This window comes from Macrobrachium rosenbergii, chromosome 53 (assembly GCF_040412425.1).
Source record: "Macrobrachium rosenbergii isolate ZJJX-2024 chromosome 53, ASM4041242v1, whole genome shotgun sequence".
Taxonomy (NCBI): Eukaryota; Metazoa; Arthropoda; class Malacostraca; order Decapoda; family Palaemonidae; genus Macrobrachium; species Macrobrachium rosenbergii.
This window is the reverse complement of record NC_089793.1, coordinates 14,509,895-14,530,323: the sequence shown is the minus strand read 5'-3', so window position 1 is coordinate 14,530,323 and position 20,429 is coordinate 14,509,895.

Genomic DNA, 20,429 nt, shown 5'->3' with positions numbered 1-20,429 from the left:
CAGGTCATTAAATTAGACATCACCTGTTAGCGCATGCTTTTGAAGCTGATTAATTAAAACTAATGTATTCTTTCTGCACCGTTGGAATATATATATATTTATATATATATATATATATATATATATATATATATATATATATATATATATATATATATATATATGTGTGTGTGTGTATATAGTGTGTGTGTTTGTGTGTATATATATATAATATGTATATATATGCGTAGATATGCGTGTGTGTGTTTGTGTGTTTTTATGCGTGTGGGCGTCTGCGTGAGCTGGCACGTATTAGACTCCTTATTATCTGACCCCTAAAAATATTTTTCCTATTTGTGGACACTTGCATTGCTATTACACCTTCCACAATAAAAAAAAAAAACGCGAAAGTGTGATTCCAGGAGTACCCGTAGGAACCTCACCTTCGGGAGGGCAAACAAAAGCTGTGACAAGTGCCAAAGACAGTGATCCTCTCTGATGCCTCATCAGCAACCCAACAACAGCAGTGCCACCTCGGGGCCAAGCGTATTTGGCACGCGTCGAAAGGAAAGTTTTTTTTGGGATGCACGGGCGGTATTGTCTTCGAGGTGCATTTCCTTATCGGATGCTTAGGATAAGCTATTTGGGTTGTGCATCCTTTCATTTCAAGCTCAGGTGATATGCTCCAGGCAGGTGATCATGATGGGGCGAAATGTCGAAAGTAAAACTAATTTACATTTCTACCCTTTGATTGCACTTTCGTTATTGGGAGGTTGGGACGGTGGGAGCAGAATCTGAAAACCTTCTTTTCGTAATTAAATGTCTTTAATGGTATCCCAATTTTTCTATTTTTTCACCTTTAATCATTTATATTTTGACACTAGCTCAAAACAGCCCTGATGAAATGACTTTTGTTCAGTAATCTAAAGGGTGGAAAAGGCGTGTATGATATCACAGCAAACGCCACTCACTATAGAGGCTCGCCCCTATACTCGTACCCCATCGGGGTTGCCTGTTGTTGTGCTGTACTTTGTAAGTTTTTGCATAATGCAGTGTTTCTCTTTTTTTTTTAATTTAGAACAAAAACAATTCTAGAAGTCAATATTTTGTACAATGAATTTTCAGCGACATCTGCGCAGCGTCCTTTTCTTGAATAGATGGACACCAACCTGCAGGTCTGCATTTCGAGTTCTTGCTTAAAACTTATTTGTGTGGACTTTAGCCTAACACAATTATGTCTGTAACCGAAAAGACGCTTTAGAAACAGAATGAATCCACTTGACTGTAGGGGACTGAACAAAAAGTAACTACATCAACAGAATATCGTTGTCGCCCTAGTTAGAATTCGTCATCGCAGTGTTTTACAAAAATATTCCTTTCATCTTTACGTACAAAATCTATCATGTTTCATTCAGTCACTTTCTTTACAGCACTGTTTCCCACTTTCCATTACAGATTTCACGTTGAAGAATCATAAAAATGAATATGTATATCCTTCACAATAATGCCACTATCCTAAACATTATAATTACTACACTTGTAGACCCACCTCGAGAGAAGGGCGAATTGACAACTTTGAAACGAGAACATTGTCACATAAAAGTAGGAAAGAAAACAACGTGACTTTTAAATATCTGTGTAGAAGAAATTAGTTAGCCCGTGTTGCGTTCAAGGCAGTTAAAGATTATGACTATATTTTCCATTGACTTGATTATTATTATTATTATTATTATTATTATTATTATTATTATTATTATTATTATTATTATTATTATTATTTCAGTAGATGAAACCAATTCACACGGAACAAGCACACAAGGGCTATTGACTTGAAATGCAAGCTTCCATAGAATGTTAGTTACAACTTCCCACACTGCAGCAGTAACTGATCTTGATACAGAGCCAGTTATTTTTCATCGCTCTGGGGTAGACGCAAACCTGCGACATCTGAGTGGCATTCACGGCTCTAACCACTGCACCAGCGGACCAGTCAGTACACCACGACACTAATCACTATACCAGCTGACCAATCAATACGGCAATAGAATGGGTTCCTGTTTTATGATATATCAAATATCAACTGAAAAGTCTCTGATAGAAAGTCCGACGAGACATCGGGCATAATTACATTTTTTCCTACCAAATCATGCAGTTGTTTGAAGTTTGTGGAAAAACTTAATCGGCTTCAAAATTATATCATTCTTAATGGCCAATATTCTTTGATATTTTACCAGAGATTACTTATTGTAGGACTGTAACGACTGGTAGAATTATACATCGGTGAGTGAGTGTTTTTATCTATTTGGTGAATTTGATATGTAGAAGTGTTTCATCGACAGGTGAGTAGCAATATCAACAGGTAAGTTTGCATATTATGAATGTTAATGCAAGAAAATCGCCGATATATAGGTTCTTCCTTCTCTCTGCACAGTGAGTTATTTTATTGGATAATGATATCTTTTATCGACATTGTTGATCATCGTTCCTGTGCGATAGTTTAATTTTCACAACCAAATTAGACAGTTTAAGTTATTAATTGTCCATTTTGGTCCCTTATTTTCCAACTCAATGTACGGTGCTAATACAAACAATAGAAAACTTTTAGACAAACCTTAAGCTACAGTTGTCGTTTCATATCAAATTAACCCTCGGCATAAACACCGAAGAGGAATATATAAAAGATAAGCGATCCTTCACTAGATGGATTAGAACCACCGAATGGTTATGGATCACTTATCATTTATATAAATTCCTCTTCGGTGTTCGGTGTTTTTACGAGTTGAGTGAATTTGATACTAAACATTTGTAGCTTAAGGATTGTGAATATAAACTCACGTTGTATGTAAAAAAATAAATAAATTCATATTGATAAATATACTGTACAACTAGTGACTTTCGATTCAGAGCGTTTGTTAGGTAGTAATGTACCAATAGATGAATCAAGCACGTCTCTTTATAGATGAGTAAGTGCGCATATGTTAATGTGGATATAAGCAAGAATATAAACAAGTAGATACTAATTCTTGTCAGATATGAATGTGTATAAATGAGCACACACGCGCGGGCGCGCGGATAGACTAGTTGGGGGCGCCCAGCACCCCCTTCTTCGAACTGATGTTAGTATAATTGATCTTAGTGTCATTGGTGCTTTCTGGCACGACTTGGGCATCCCAGGTGCGACATTAGTTCACTTGTTTATGACTGTGACCATACACCCAACTTTCTGAATCACTGGGCTGAGCCTTAGCCTCTGATGACGAGTTAGAGGAATTTATTTCTGGTGATAGAAATTCATTTCTCGCTATAACGTGGTTCGGATTCCACAATAAGTTGTAGGTCCCGTTGCTAAGTAACCAATTGGTTCTTAGCCAATGCAAATAAGTCTAATCCTTCGGTCCAGCCCTAGAGAGCTGTTAATCAGCTCAGTGGTCTGGTTAAACTAAGGTATACTTAACTTTTCTGCACCTTGGGTTTCCCTAGTCTTCGGTTTTTATTTTCTAGCTTGGGGGTACAATCAGACCCACATTTCTCTTTTTTTTTAGTTATTTTTTCATTAATTAAGGAAGCTGAAATAAGAGATTTTTGGTATCCTAGATTAAGTTTGCGATTTCGTTTAGTCACAGCGTTAATTCTATACCAAGTTAATTATATTCTTACAATTTCACTCTCGTGTTTCACTCTCCGTAAGTTTTGCTCTTACGTTTGTGCTTTGCGTGAGCTTAGTGCATTCAAAATAGGTTTTAAAGTCAATTCTAATTTAGTCTTTGGCCTAATGTGGGTATATTTTATTATCTTTAGTGCCATGGTGACCGACAGTTGATGCAAATTTAACTGACTTGCTGAAGGTCTCTAAGTCGTCTTATTTTCGTTAAAAGTTAGACACTCTAGACGTGAAAATGCCATTATGTGTATATATATAATATATATATATGTATGTATTATATATATATTATATATATACGTATATATGTACACACAATGTGTGTATATGCGTGTGTGTGTATGTGTGTGTGTGTGTGTGTGAGAGAGAGAGAGAGAGAGAGAGAGAGAGAGAGTGAGAGAGAGTCAATGTATCTGAGTCAGGTAACGAAACTGAATTTTATTTAACCCCTGTGAAAAAAAATATATATAATCACTGATTATAGCAAATACCCGTACACGTATATTTGGAAGTAAACAGGATAGAGAGGGGAGCCATTTTGTTAAGTTAAACCCCATCAACTTTACGTGAAGATCTTCAAGTTGACTCCGAGACTCAAAGCCTTTGCAGGACTCAATCGCCAGGGAATACAAAGAGACAGATGAGATTCGTGACCGCAGGCATCCAACCGCTCCCTGGCTGTAACTCCCTGCATTTTTATTACCAAGAACCAAATATGGCTCGAAGTAATTTATATGTTTTATATCCTACTGCTTTCCCGAACCATCTTTGTAAAAGAAAAAAAAAGGTGGATCTTTAGTAGTAATTTACCCGATGTTAATTCAAGGTTGATTTTATTTCTTGTGTGTGTGTGTGTGTGTGTGTGTGTGTGTGTGTGTGGGGTGTGGGTGGGTGTGTGGGTGATGGTGGGTGTGGGTGATGTGAAGATATTAGTTTGTTTGTTTCAGTTGTAGGAATGATAGGTAATAAATTCGGTGGTATTATTTTCAAGGAAAGTTAGAGTCCTCATTTCTGTAAGTAGTGAAACATCAGATGCCGTAAGAGCTTGCAAAAGCACCCAATCTCTAGTCATTGCATGACCAGAGATTGAGTGCAGTGCATACAGGAAACTATTATTTTATTTTAAGCTGACAAACATCCTCAGCAGATGTCTGTGCACCCAGAGATGGGTTTTGAAAATAATCCACCGCGAATCAAGATTACTTTCAATGTTATCGGTTGGCGATATTTACCGCCGCTTCTAAAAAAAAAATATATATATATAAAATTATTCGACGTACAGGAAAAGATTTTAGGAATAGCGATAAGGTGAATGGTGGAAAACATCACAGAAGGAAATTAAAATGAAATGGATGCAAGCATTATTGTAATCACCTAAGTGGTGGACATAAAGAGAGGCAATCGCTAACTTTGGTATTGCTTTTGACAAGATGAAAGTTCCCCTTTTTAAACTGAGATTCCATACCAAGACATGAAGGGCCTTGAACCTTGGTAGGTATGTATATATATATATATATATATATATATATATATATATATATATATATTTGTTAAAAAAGCTGGCTTCACATGAAGTAACGATGATCGGTCGTGCTGGTGGCCAGTTTTGTTTAATTTGTTACCTCTTCAGCGACAAGGCTTAGAGGAACCTTTTAGATATCCGGTGATAAATAATTTGTTGAACAATCCATCATATATATATATATATATATATATATATATATATATATATATATATATATATATATATATATATATATATATATATACGCGTGTGTTTGTGTGTGTGTGTTTTATATGTGTTTTATATATATACATATATAATCTCTGCTTGCATATACACTTCCGCGGCTGTTACAAGGTTGCCGTGGTCACGTTACATATTGTTGCCGTTAGGTCAATATGGTCACACTCCAGGACAGTTTTTTTTTCCTTGAACTGCAATCTAAATTTTTAAGTTCATTTTACTCAAAAGACAAAAGGAGGGGATTTTCCTATTATAATTCACTGGCCTTACTGATACATATGTTCATGATATTAACTTTCATTTGGAAATTGTTAATTTTTGTGATGACTTTATATTTTTTTTTTTTTATTTTGAATGAAATACAAGAAAACTTCTACAATACTAACTTTACATGCTATATAACAAGTAGGGAGATATATTCTCTATATTTATTTCTTTCGCTTGTTAATGGAATATGGCTGACCGTGCCTAAAGTTTTACTGTTGTAGCGCTTAGAATGTGAAATTAATGAATGTCAGTGGACATCCTAAACGGTATCTTAACGTTTTACTTTCATTGTATTGTAAACTGAAAAATTTTATCCTTTTTTCGAAATTTTATCAGAACGCTTATTTCTTTTTGTTGCCTGAAATAAATAAATAAATAAATATATATATATATATATGTATATATATATGTACAATGTATTTGTGTATATATATATATATATATATATATATATATATATATATATATATATATATATATATATATATATGTGTGTGTGTGTGTGTGTGTGTGTGTGTGTGTGTGTGTGTGTGTGTGTGTGTGTGTGAGATGTCCGTGGGTTCTTGAATTGTTTGTCATCGGTTAAAATGTAATAACACTTGGAAATGTAAGCGCTTGAACTCGCTATGAAACAATATTTAGGGAATCACCGACTTGTCTTAATCAATGTAATCGATGCTGTGTAGTTTCACGTTTTATTTTCTGCAATAACGAAGCGCAAGATGGCACATAATACTATCAGGCAACTGATGATGCACTTTTTTGCTTTCTTCTATTTTTTTTTTCTTTTTGAATACCCTCACCCCGAGGGATGATTGAGTAATGACCTGCCGCTTTGTTTGTGAATTAATGATACAACGGAGTGAAGGGTAAGGCTTTATTAGCTTATTCAATCTTCTTGAACAGCTGAGGAACCACCACGCAGTCAGATTGCACTTGATTGCTGTTCATTGTTTGGTTATTTACGTTTGTGTGAGTGTGTGTGTTTGTGTTACGTGTATGTGAGTGTGTGTGTTTGTGTTTCTATTTGTATCGATGAAGGATTTGTCAATCTGTTTGGAATGTGTTCCGAGTAGGAAAAGCATCGCGCGATTTAAAGATTGAAACCAGGGACGCCACGTGCAAATCATACAGAGATGATAAAGTAATTTATTAGCCAATAAAATTTCAGTTTATTAGCTGTTAAAATTTCCTTCTTATCTACACTTTTTTATACTGCAAGAGTTACCTGCGAAGGGAGCCGGATCCTTCCTTGTAAGTGCAGAACGACAATTTCTACCTAACGGAGCTGTAATTATCACCTTGCAAGAAAAGAAAGAGTGGAAAAAGAACAAATAAGATATTTAATAGGTTTTAGCGGCAAGAGTTACGTTACGTGTCAGGAAGTCTTGTGATTGGCAGGTAAATAACAGGTTAATTGGTGATTGATTTCTGAATGGTGCTAGTACGATTTTTGACTGTGTGAAATGTTAGCGAAGGTCACATTGATATGATTATCTGCGTACAGCTTTTTCTTTTACTTTTAGACTTTCATACAACTTTTTCATAATTAATATTGCGTCCACATGCACACACACACACACACACACACACACTCACTATTTTTCTAAAACCTCACTGGTCTTTCCCTATCGATCAGGGCTATGTGGCTAACTTTCTCAGTTAAAAGTTTTCAGCACAAACCCAGGTTTACGAAGTGATGTTATACTCTGTAACTTTAAAGGAACAGTTGTCCCTCTTTCGTGTTCCTTTGGAACGTATTCCTCTCTATCACTTTTCCTTTTATGCAAGACAACTATTCATCGTGCCCATTCTCATGGAACTTTTACCCTCATCCTCACCAGTTCCCCCATCACACTGTCACCACCATTCCACAAAATCACCCTGGTGTTCCCAGGACATGCTGGTATCTGTCCATTCTTTAGCTCTAATTTGTCTCTCAGTATACTCAGTCTGTTACTCAAAGGTTTTCAGACTCACTTTCATCTCTTCCACCTTTGTTCAGTACCTTCAAAATAATCTGTCATTACAAAGTGCAATATCTTCCAACAGCACATCTGTATTTGCCATCTGTTATTTTATCGACGTCTTGCTCACTAACCCTTTCTCTGCATTAAATCACTTGACTATTTTATTCACTCCATTGTATCCATGTACACTACCTCATCTTCTAACCCTCACCTATCTTAAAACACACTTCCTTTTTCCTTCACCTTACCTCTGATCTCATCATTCCACTGCACTATTTTTATTCCTTCCTCATATACGTTCACATCCACTAGCACGCAGAGTTGATCCTGTGACTCTGTTCTTGAATTTTACATAGCGCTCATAAACCCCTTCCACTTTTTGATGTCTTGAGCCGTATCCAATTTTTCATTCATTTTCTCCCTAAAAGTTATTCTAATTTTTTAGGATTAAATTCGCTTATCTTTATGAATTTCATAGCTACCTAAAATTATAGTTTATATATTGGTTAGTTAAGGTAACTGATGCTGTTTTTTCACTTAAGCTTCAAAAAGATAAGTATGAAATTTTATAACAAAAGGTAGCCGTACAGTCACCTTTTCTTGAAGAATACTCATGGAATTGATTATAGAATCTTAAAAACCAGTATCACGTAGAGCCTAACATTATAAAGTGCATCCATAGTTTTTACATCTTTAAATTTCTTTCAGTATCCTTAATTTTATTCTTGATTTCGTTTTATATTAGGCTAAATATCAGCTGTTGGGTTTTTCGTTTTGATGTGATTCAAAATGAGGCTCTGGACTTCTACTAGAACTTGACTCTTCATGCGGATTCAAATCCTTTGTACGTAAAGTAAATCCATTAGTTCAGATCTGCATATTAGCCAATGCTTTATATTGTTACAAAGAGGTAACTTTCTCGAATTGAAGGGGTCTTGTAATCTAGAGAGAATAGTAACTAGGCGTTTAACAATTCCCAGGGTTTAATAATATAACTCACTGGCCTCGATAAGACTTTTATTTTATAATATATTGCTTAGCCTTATCACATGAATGTAAAGACGTAGTTCAACTCTCTCTTCAGATGATATTACCATTCACAACCAACACTCCTACACTTACACCCACGCGTGCGTGCGCCCTCTCTCTCTCTTCTTCTTCTCTCTCTTCTCTTCTTTCTTCTCTCTCTCTCTCTCACAAACACACGTTAGATGTATGCATATAATATATATAATATATATCTGTGTATACATATGTAATTTGTGTATGTGTGTGTGGGGGGGGAGAGAGAGAGAGTTTTGATTGGTTGATATTCTTTTTCTTCTACTTAACGTACTCTATTTACATCCGTATTTCAGGGTGCACTATAGACACATGCATATATGCATACACACACACATACATATATATAATACTATGCGTGTGAATATAATATGATGCGTGTGAAAAAGAGAGAGAGAGAGAGAGAGAGAGAGAGAGAGAGAGAGAGAGAGAATTTTTTTCATATTCTCCCTGACCTACTCGACTGACATCCCTATTTCCGGGTGCACTAAGCATTTTAACCACCGCCTTGTCTCCCTTCAATCAACCTCTTCGTCTATTTTTACAGTAATTACAAGCCACAGACTCTGAATTAAGATCCGTCATGCAGCCGGGGCGCAAAGATCATTGCCTTTGGCTCAGTCGCGTAGGTTTAAAAGCAAGTGTAAAAAAAAAAAAGAAAATAAAAAAAAGAAAAGACATTCCCATTACGGCCTATAACATCGGAAGTTTATGATACAAGTCTAAGATCTCGAAAGATCTTAAGAAACGGAAATCATTGTGATTTGGGATTCGCTGCGTGTGCTGGGAAGGTAACGCCTTCCTCTCGACGGTGATAGAAGTGATATCGCCGATGAAATTATTCGCCGATAGTTCGGCTTCAGTTCCCAGCTCGGTTTTATCTTCCAGGAAACGTTATAAGCGCCGAAGGAAACGCATTGGTGACGTCAGATTTATCGGGGCAGCTTCAGGTAACTCTCCCACACGTAATTCGTGCCAGTTGGATAGGCGCACTCTTGCCTTAATCCAGTTTCTGATTGTAGTCTCCTTTCGCATGTTTTATTGATTTTTCCTTGGTGTTTCGTCACCAAGAATGCACCCGATTTTAGTGTCTGCTTGCGTTCTACTTGTCTGTTATGATTGTATGTAAACTGAACTTTTATTATGAATATGCATATATAACCATATAGTGTATATGAACAATTAAGTTTTACAGAACTAAATTAGATGATTGAGAAACATTTGTAAAAGAAAAATTCTTATAAATAAAATTTTAAAAGCTGGTAAACTGAGTCTAGATTAATAAAAGAAAAATGAAAATTGAAAAAATGAAAATATGAGCGTAACCAAAATGGGAAATACCACTAGCCTGAGAAAATGGCTATACCCAAACATAATAAACATAACTAAGGGATACACATTGTTAATGTTATGTTGTAAGACAGGCTTATAATTAAGGCGTTTTCAGTTTTAGTATTTCAATCGTGTGTGCAATTTAGAAAGTAATACATGGATTATGTTCCATATTTATATTGAAGGTAGACGTTTATGGTTATGGTTTAGGCAAGAATTGCATCAGATATTTCCCATTCTATCTAAAGACCTGCTTTTATATCTGCTTCTGTTTTGTTTTTCTTTGTTTATTCGAAATTTCACTTTCATTCCAGTAAGTATTCCTTCCACTGGAGCCTCCGAAATCACGTCTTTCTCATTTACTGATAACATTAGGTTATCTTATGACTAAATTGTTTTGAATACCCATTTTGCCAGTTGCAGGATTTTATTTTTCTTATGGTTTCCAATTCTCACGGTTTCCGTTTAGCTGAGACGCGTGACTGTCACCTTTTATAGACAAAACTGGCAATATAAGAGTGATTCTGTTCGTTAAGGCAGGTTTGTTTTCCCCATCAGACTGGTTGCCAAAATAAAGCTGCCCACGTCAGCATATTTCATCAGCTTTCAAAGCACGGTACAGTAGACTCAAAAGCCCTGACCATTTTTATGCCAGCAACATTAGAAAGCTACATAGATTTTAAGAGAGTAAATGACTGACAAGGACAGATGCGGGAGCACTTTGTCAGGAGTGAAGTATGTTGAGAAGAAGGGCTTTTGTGGAAGCAGTGACAGCATTTATTCCATCAGGTCTAGAAAGGGAAAGTATGTTTGATTGAGAGTTTTCGAAGACGAATTCATTCTATCAGAAATTGAATTCATTCTATTGGAAGTATGAAGTCACTGCTAAAATGTAATAACAGACTATTCAGCGGTTCAGTCTATTCGTAAAAAGTTCTCTGCATGCAGTATCGGTTTGTAATCGTTTATAGTTGCTTTAAATACGGCATAAGAATCGAGCTAGAATTTGCTATAACCCTTTAGTTGTGATTTACGGTCTGGATCTTTCCAGAGGGAGCAGAGCTGTACCTTGACTAGGTTGGCGAAACCCTTGTGACTGAGGAAAAGTAAAAGTCCATCAAACCGAACCAACCTAACCTAACCTGGTTAAGTTGACTAGGTAGGTTAGGCCAGTATGGCAATTATTCAAACTGTTCCCATCCTCCCGACCACCATCCTGAATTATGCTTTTGTTTTAAGTAGAAAAAATAAACCTTGGCATCATTTACTTGGCAGGGATAATCAAGGATAAAATATTATCAAGCTGAGCTGGGCCAAAGGTAAAGGAGCAAATTCTTTTATAATGATGATAAATATGATTATGGTGACTCTGCATTCTTCACCCAATATTAACTAAAGTAAGGAAAGGTCTCGGAAAAAAAAACTTTAGGAAGAGTTTAAGAACATTTAATGTTTAATCAAGTTAATCTAGAACCAGTGCAAATTTGTTTTCGATAATCTGTTCAAGGATATTTAAAATTGTAAATACCGTTGAAACAATGCCAGTTATTTTACAAAGTCAGTTTAATTAAAGAATTATTATTCTTTCGGTTACGGAATTATTACTCTGAATTGACGTCAAAATAACTATGATCATCATTTAAAATGATCCTCAATGTACTTCTAATTATGGGAACGTGGAATTTTGGTACGTAATTACATGTCATTTATATCTTTAAGTTCCAGGTTTTAATATATTGTTCTGAGACTACCTGAAATGCTGTCGGTTTTTTAGTTTTCTGTAAAAGAAGACTATTGAGATGGCTGTTTGTCTGTCCGTCCGCACTTTTTCTCTCCGCCCTCAGATCTTAAAAACTACTGAGGCTAGAGGGCTTACAGTTGGTATGTTGATCATCCACCCTCCAATCATCAAACATATCAAATTGCAGCCTTCTAGCCTCAGTATTTTTTGTTTTATTTAAGGTTAAAATTATCCATGATCGTGCGTCAGGCACCGCTATAGGTGCCAATAACACATGCCACCACCGGGCCGTGGCTGAAAGTTTCATGGGCCGCGGCTGAGTTTCATGGGCCGTGGCTGAGAGTTTCATAGAGCATTATACGCTGTACAGAAACTTCGGCGCATTTTTTACTTGTTTTTTATATAAAAAATTACTTCCGAATTAGTTTCTTTGTTTCAGCCGTTATTGGATCCCTAAAGAACATCTCACACAAAGGAAAGGGGGTTCAAATTTGACTCTTTCCATTCCAAGCACAGTCGTCTTTGTGTAATAAAATATAAGCAATTCTTAAATTATTTGGTAAATTTGCAAGTACAACTACTAAGTTTTATAACAATGATAGAAATTAGCTCTTGAGGCTTCTCCTGTGTTTGGTAGTCGTTATACCCGTCTTGTGATATTTTTCGTTTAGCTTAATCTCGAAAAAATCTTTACTTACACTATTGTATTAAATATTTCCATCTAAAATGATTTTCTATTCGCTGTTACACGTAAACCCGATAACTTTGTTCATCTATTGGCACCATTTGCAATGTTTTGATATAGATATATTCACTTCTTAAAGGCAACAGTGTAATAAGCAAGGCTCTTTTTTATATAAATTCCGTCCAACCTTAGTAAGCGGTCACGACTTCGCGAAGCATATTCAATTTATCATGTCATTTCAAGGCTGCTTCTTCGACGCATCCAAATACGAAACAGAAATTTTTCTTTTATCAAGGAGTAATTTCATGGGCCCCTTGCTTTGAAGCACCCCCACCCGACCCTTCTCACCCTCTTGAAAACCACCTATTTGGTGATCCTGGACAAGGCGCCGAGTCGTAAATATGGGCTGGATGATAACAAGAAGCCTAAGAATCCTTTCATTAATTTCTCGTAAGTCAGAGGTTTCACAGAGTTAATCCCTCCTCCCCCCCACCTCAGTGGCTGGCTTCCCCCCACCCCCCCAAGTAGGTTAGTTGGCTACCCAGCCCGGCTAGCCCTCGTCTTGTTCTTTGCATGCGTCGCGCGTTGGTTAGCAGCTAGCATAGGAGTTCGGATATGATTCGCTGATAACAGGCGAGGGTTGTTCGCTGTTTCTCCCGTTGTATTTAAGTTCTTAAACGAGGCGCAACATTGACTTCCGAGGCCGATTAAGATCGGATGATTGTTCTAATTACACGAAGGGAGCGCCGCTGCTGTGAGCTCCTCTCCGGTAGGCTTCTCTGACACATGACTCGACACCAGGATGTGGTTAGTGTCACCCATTTTGTATGGTTTGCGCAGATAACCGGCAGTTGGTAATTATGCCAAACGGGCGATAGGACGAAGGCCGTGAAAGTCATGACTCGACTCGAAAGGCGACGAGCACCGTGGCGTTAACTCCCAACCAATATATGATTACCGGGAGATTTAATAAAATGATGTAGGCGGGATTGAGTGCCAGGGGATGTCGACAAGTCGCATTACCGCCTCTTGCGCCCTGCCGATGCTTTTAGTTTCTAGTGACTGCGCTTGATTGCAGGCGGGATAAAAGCAGTGTCATGAATATGCAAGGTTACTGTCGGGATTTAACGGCGTTGCACGTTTAATCCCGGATATGTTCTTGTTAAAAGCATGTTGCAGATGTTGCTGCTATCTCTTTTCGAGAAGACAGCAGAGGGTAACTGTAAAAATGCTCGCTTCGTAAATGATAATCTGCATTAAGAGGTGGGCGGCTCAGCATCAACAAGTAATGAAAATGCATTCTCTCTCTCTCTCTCTCTCTCTCTCTCTCTCTCTCTCTCTCTCTTCATCATTCTAGAACGATAGACTTTCCATAAAATAAGTAATGACTCCTAGCTGTTGTAACCCTACCAATTAAAAGCTAGATAAAAAGGGAGTCCAGGTCACGACCGCTCTCTTCTGCAGGTTCTCTCGGCCGTATTGTGGAGCCCCAGGCAGGCACCTCCTGTATGGTCTACCTGTGATAGTTATGGCTAATCTCGAAGCGTTTATCTTTTTAGATCGGGTTGCGGAGAGTCATAGAAGGGTGTCTCAAATAACAGTTGCTTTCTCTCCCGTAACAGGTTGAATACGAGGTCGTTTATCTCCTTGATACATCTATTTGTGTTTTTGTTTACTTGTGTGGTAACTCGGCAGAGCTCTTTTTTTTCATCTTTTTGCGTCTGGATCTGAGAGAAATGTAGTTCTAAGACTGGATATTTTTTTATATATGTCAGTGTTTGGTGAAATGTTTATCGGACCTGCTGTCAAAATTGCCATCACAAAGTTGACAGTAATCTGCATGTGGAAAAATAATGTTCCACAAGGTTACCTTTGCATTGTATACAAGATGTTATTTTTAATGTTTTGCTGTTATCGACGGTTATCAGTTGATCTTTTTGACAAGATTTGAAACATTTTTCTTTCAGCTGTAAAATTAGCATTGGTTGAAGTGTTAGGAAAAGTAGTAGTACCTTTGTTTCTGGTGAGAGAGAAATCAGGCTAGTTTTTTTTTTTATTTTATTGTAATACAGGTGTGTATACTTTACGGACAGTTCCGAAGTCACCTAAATTTGTTCCAACAGTTCCATGACGGTTTACATGAAAGCGAGCAATGGAGGGAAATATACTATATGTAAAGAATAGGATATACTACAAGTTAGGATTGTGATATTTGCCACGTTTCAAGTAAGATGTATTTCCGATGAAAATTGTTCCTGACAAGCAAGCACCTCCGTGTAGTATCCCCGTTTATTTTTCCTCAATAAGATTTCCCAGAGTGGAAAATTGGTATTACAGTGTACGTTTTGTGTTTCTCAATGAGTTTTGAATATAGTGCAAAAAGTTTATTTTTGTTGGCATTTCTAGAGAAGATGGTATAATTGGGCTAAAAGTACACTGTGTGAAAGAGAGGTCTGGATGTCAGTGACTTCAACGTGCAGGTGATGCATCCTTTCATTTAATTATTTTTTCTTAGAGTACCGTTTTTTAAAATTACTCTCTTATCGCTTAATCTTGAAAATGATTTTGTAGAAAAAAATATATAGATATATATTTTCTAAGAACACTGAATTTAACATAGGAAATGTATTTTCTGTTCTTTTGATAATAAATAATTATCTTTCCTTCTACCTTTGAAGTACACATAATTTTTTCTTTATTTTTTTGCTTTATTATATCACAGTTTTTTCCTAGTTTTATCAAGCTGATTAACCTCTCACTCGTTTTATTGTTGGTTTGTCCCACTTACTACCGTTTGCCTTTGAAATTATGGATTTTTATGAATGAGTTCAAATACCTGAAGTGTGTTTTGGCCCCTATTGTAGGAAGAAGCGTTTTTGGGCCAAAGTGTAGACGTCTTTTTTTTTGGAATGGGTAGCATAATAAGCATTGTTCTTTAGGTGACTGTACACGTATCGTTATTAAGTCACATTGCAGGAAGTATTATTATGTAGGAAGTGTTCATTATGTCGTATTGTAGGAAACGCTCTGCAGGTAACACTGTAGGCAGTGTTTATGAGTCGTAATGTAGTGGGCGTTCTTTGGGTAGGGCTGAAAGCAGCGTTTAGTGGATGAGGTTATGCGCAGCGTTTTCTAGTCGCAATGCAGTTGGCGCTCTGTCTAACAAGCAGAGATTTTGTTTAGCAGAATAGACTTCTTATTCATTAATTAATTGATTTATTTTTGGTCACTGGACTGTTTTTCAGCAGAAGACTCTGGAATTTTAAGTTTATGAGTCTCACTCTGTTCTAGGCCCCTCATTCAAGTTAACTGGTAATACACCTTTAACATTTTTGAGAAGTCGTGAATTCAACGAGTTTTTATCATTATTATTCCCTTTCATTTACTTATAATCTGAGTTAGGAAAGTAAGTAGTTGGTTGACATGTAATCTCTGATATAGGAAACTAAGTAGTTGGTGAACATGTAATCTCAGATGTAGGAAACTAAATAGCTGGTTGATATGCAATCTCTGATATAAGAAACTGAGTATTTTTGTGAGTTTCAGCAATTATCAGAAAATATAACATTATTTTATGCTCTGTTTTATGCCTGTGTAAAGGTGCGTTGAACTGAAACTGTTTCATCCTTTATGTATATAGGATATAAGAGCTATTTAAATATTCATACCAAAATGTTTAGACTTGTTCCAAATAATAAATAACAAAAAACACACACCTAATGAGCAAGCTGGCGAGCGCTTCTTTATTAAAGAATTAACATTGGATTTATAAATACCACGTAGGTCTTTTTATCGGACTTGCAATCAGCATCAAAAATTCAAGCGAAGATGCTATGCATTATTACCTTAAAGCAATTCACCTTGCATTTAACACATGTGTGTATTATTTTCAAATGTGTTTATTATTTTTATCTATTTATTCATTAATTTATAAATTTACATTTTTTTTCCTTTTCTGATAGCTGATCTCTTCTTCCTGTATTTCGCATCATTTTCAGTAACTTCTTTCAAATGAACACCATATTCTTTGGAAGCTTGAATTTCAAGTCAGTGGCCCCTGTGGGATTGTTTCGTATGAATAATAATAATAATAATAATAATAATAATAATAATAATAATAATAATAATAATAATAAAAGTGATGCCACTAATAATAATAATAATAATAATAATAATAATAATAATAATAATAATAATAATAAAGTGATGACAGTGCTCATGCAGCAAATAATAACAACAATAATAATAACGGTCCTTTCTTTACTTATGTCTACCGAAAACAATAGTTACGATAGTTGTTTCTGATGTTTCATCGATCGCCGCAGACTCTCTCAGAGAATTATTGGCCGTCTGAACTCAGCAACCCAAGTCATTCACGAGGCGCCTTAAAAAGAGGAGGCCATTATCTTCGAAAACGTGTAATTTTGCCGTCCCTGTAATTTGCGGCGATTGTCCGTAATGATATGTGTTTGTGTCATGCGGGCCAATATGCACTAATACATTAATTGATTTAAGAAGTAACACACCGGAGGTGCAGCTCAATCTTTATTATCATTACCGCAACGCACAATGGCCGGGATGACGTCGAATTGAAATAAATCCATTATCTTGTGATTTGCCCGAGATTTTTTCATTGTCATAATTTAGGGGGAAATTAGTGTTTTTTTTTACTTTGGACCCTTTTTTGGCGTTGCTGTATATGCCTGTATGCTTTTGTTTTGCACTATGATATATATGCGTTTGAAACTAACTTAATATATGTGTTTTTATGCGATTTTGTTTATTCTTATGTATTATGTATGAGACAGGTTGTATGGACTCTCACTCAGTATATGAAAAATTTCTTTTCTGTGTATGTCTGTGCATTTTGATGCACCATTTCAACTGACCGTTTTGAAAGTGCTAACAAACGTACCTATTTGCTAGTATTTCTGCTTATTTTTGCATATTTCTTTTATCTATGCTTGAAAAAGATTCATTGGCATGTATTCAGATAATTTTTTTATATTATATTCTTTCACATGGACGTCCCTATAATTGAAATTAAAAGATATTTTGCTACCTGTTGTTAACTTAAAATTTAGCTACAAAATTTTCAATCCATGAACATTTTAGACGTTTTATTTTGTAGGGAATATTGCACTATAACAATTGAATAAAAATAACTTGGTTTTTTCTTCATACAGTGTCCTCTATAACTCCGTGTAAAATTTATCAAAATACAGGACAAGGTATGCTTCTTTTAAACTTTTCGGTAAAGGTCATATAAAACTTTTTTCATGTATTTATTATTGAACTTATTCATATATGATATCAAATGTTAAAATAAAAAGTTAGTCAGACCTGAGGGATATAGCCTAGAAGCGGCGGCGGCGGCAGCAGTATCGACGGCAAGAAGGCGAGACGAAGGAAGGAGAGAGAAAAATCTAAATGCCTTTACCGCATATTTCGTCACCTCTAATTTTTGCTTTCTGCTTGAGTGCTCTCTCTCTCATTTGACTTTGGTCCGAGAGGCGCGTTCCTTTGGAACTTCCTCATTCGCATCGAGGTGCTTGATGTATCTGCGTCCTTTTTCTCTTTACTTAAAAAGGGTATTTTGCCTCTGCCAAGGTGTGTCTTGAGGAATTTTGTTGGTTTGGTGTTTGGAACAAGTCATAAATATCCTCTCATTTTTGCTTGTTGTCTTTTTATTTTGGTGGGCATTTTAGAAATGCCTTCTTCTTTATTTTATTAAAAGTGTCAGTTTTAATTTTCAGAAGATTAGTCACAATCGTTATGAATGCAATACCTGGGCATTTATTATATACTTATATATATATATATATATATATATATATATATATATATATATATATATATATATATATATATATATATATACACATATATATATATGAATATATAAATATATGTATGTGTATATATATATATATGAATATATAGATATATATGTATATACATTTATCAAAGGCCTATATCTGTTACATTCCCGTGATTTCAGATCCGTAATTATAGGAGATGACCTCTGCAAGAAAGTTACCCCGTCCCATACGTAATCAGGTAATTAAGTAATGCATCACAGAAGACCTTGGTTGGCCAGTGTGATGCAAAATTAGCAGCCTTGGTGGTGCAATAATTTTTTTTATGGTTTTCACAATTGCTGGTACTAATTAAGCTGATTAACATCCAGGTACATAATTTATCTTGGATGAGAATCGCGGAATTCGTATTTCGCATTTTAACAGGCTCGAGGAATTTCTAAAAGATATTCTCATACATTTCTTCTCTCCATTTCACTTTTCATTTTTGAGAGACATCTATCCTTCCTGGTCACCTTTTGCAAGGCAGTCATATTAAGACCGTCTATAATGTACGAAGAACTAAACATCCTTCGACCATTAGGACATGGATTAGCCTGACTCAAAGATGGATTGATTTAAACTGACATTCTGCTGAAGTAGTAAATTTGGTTTTGGTATTCAGAACTGTATTTATCTAAGTATTCCAACAAAAAAGTACGGCTGAGCTGAACGGTTCAGAGTTTGTGAATGTTTTAGATGTTTTAAGTAATTTAGTTGAAACTGAACTGTAACAAATAAAACAGTCGTATTTTGAGGTGCATTAACACTTCACGTAATGTTCTAGGGCTGTATGTGAAAGGTCTTGTGTTTTTTCAACATTTTGAATTTTGATACATTTCATGGAATCCGTAAACATACCCCCAGGTTATTTATTTAGAAAATACATGTTTGTTGACATATAAATACCTGCGATGACAATTACTTGGTTTGACATAGGGAGTGTCATTTGTTTTTTTTTTTTTGTTTGTTTTTTTTTTTCTTACGGGGCTCCTTGGAATGTTTGCTTGGACACTTAGAGCATTCTGTTAACGCAAATGATCCTTTGAGAGAGAAAGAGAGAGAGAGAGAGAAAGGTTCTCTTGATTCGGTAACTCTTGAGATAAGGTTAATCGAAAAGTATTTAAAAAATGACCTCTTGAAATAGACTTACTGATGTTTTCTCTTGATACTGCTGATCCTGAAATCGAGTTACCTGATCATATCGTTGATACTTCAGATTCTTAGGTTGGTCTTTTAGATCTCTGTTCATAGATCGATTAAAATCGGGTTCCCGGAGTTGTTTGTTGCCACCTTTGACACTCATTAGCTCCGTCGGGATGCTTGACTTGTTTTTGTTTTGTTTTAAATAGTAAACGGAAATATTTGCTTGATGCTGTTAGCTCGGTTTCCACAGCTTAATTTCTGACACAAAAATTTTTTTTTTTTTTTACTTTAGTACCTTTTTTGACTAGACCTTTTTGACTTTTTTTGACTTAGGATTATATATATATACTGTATATATATAAATTATATATTTATATATATATATATATATATATATATATATATATATATATATATATATATATATATATATATATATATATATATACTGTATATATATATATATATTATATATATATATATATATATATTTATATATACTGTATTTATTTATATATGTATATATTTATGTATACATATATATATATTTATATATATACATATATATATGGATATATACATACATATTTATGTAGATATATATATATATATATATATATATATATATATATATATATATATATATATATATATATATATATATATTATTATTATTGACTAAGCTTTTTGTGATGTAAAAGACATATTATTTAGCTGGCGTACTTTCGACATTTATATCTTGCCTTGTTTCTGATACACTTGAACTCCCTCGAAATGTTCTCACTACATACTGGAATTCCTATAAAACCTAAGAATTGTCTCCACACTTGAAATATGAACAGACTTTTGTGCTCAACTTGTCTATATTTATTTAGAAAAAGTTGCTTCCATTAATACCTGCAGAAAGATAACTAGAAAATCATGCGTGGCAAACAATTTTGGATATTAGACTTTTGCACGGAAAAATTGAAAGTTTAAGAC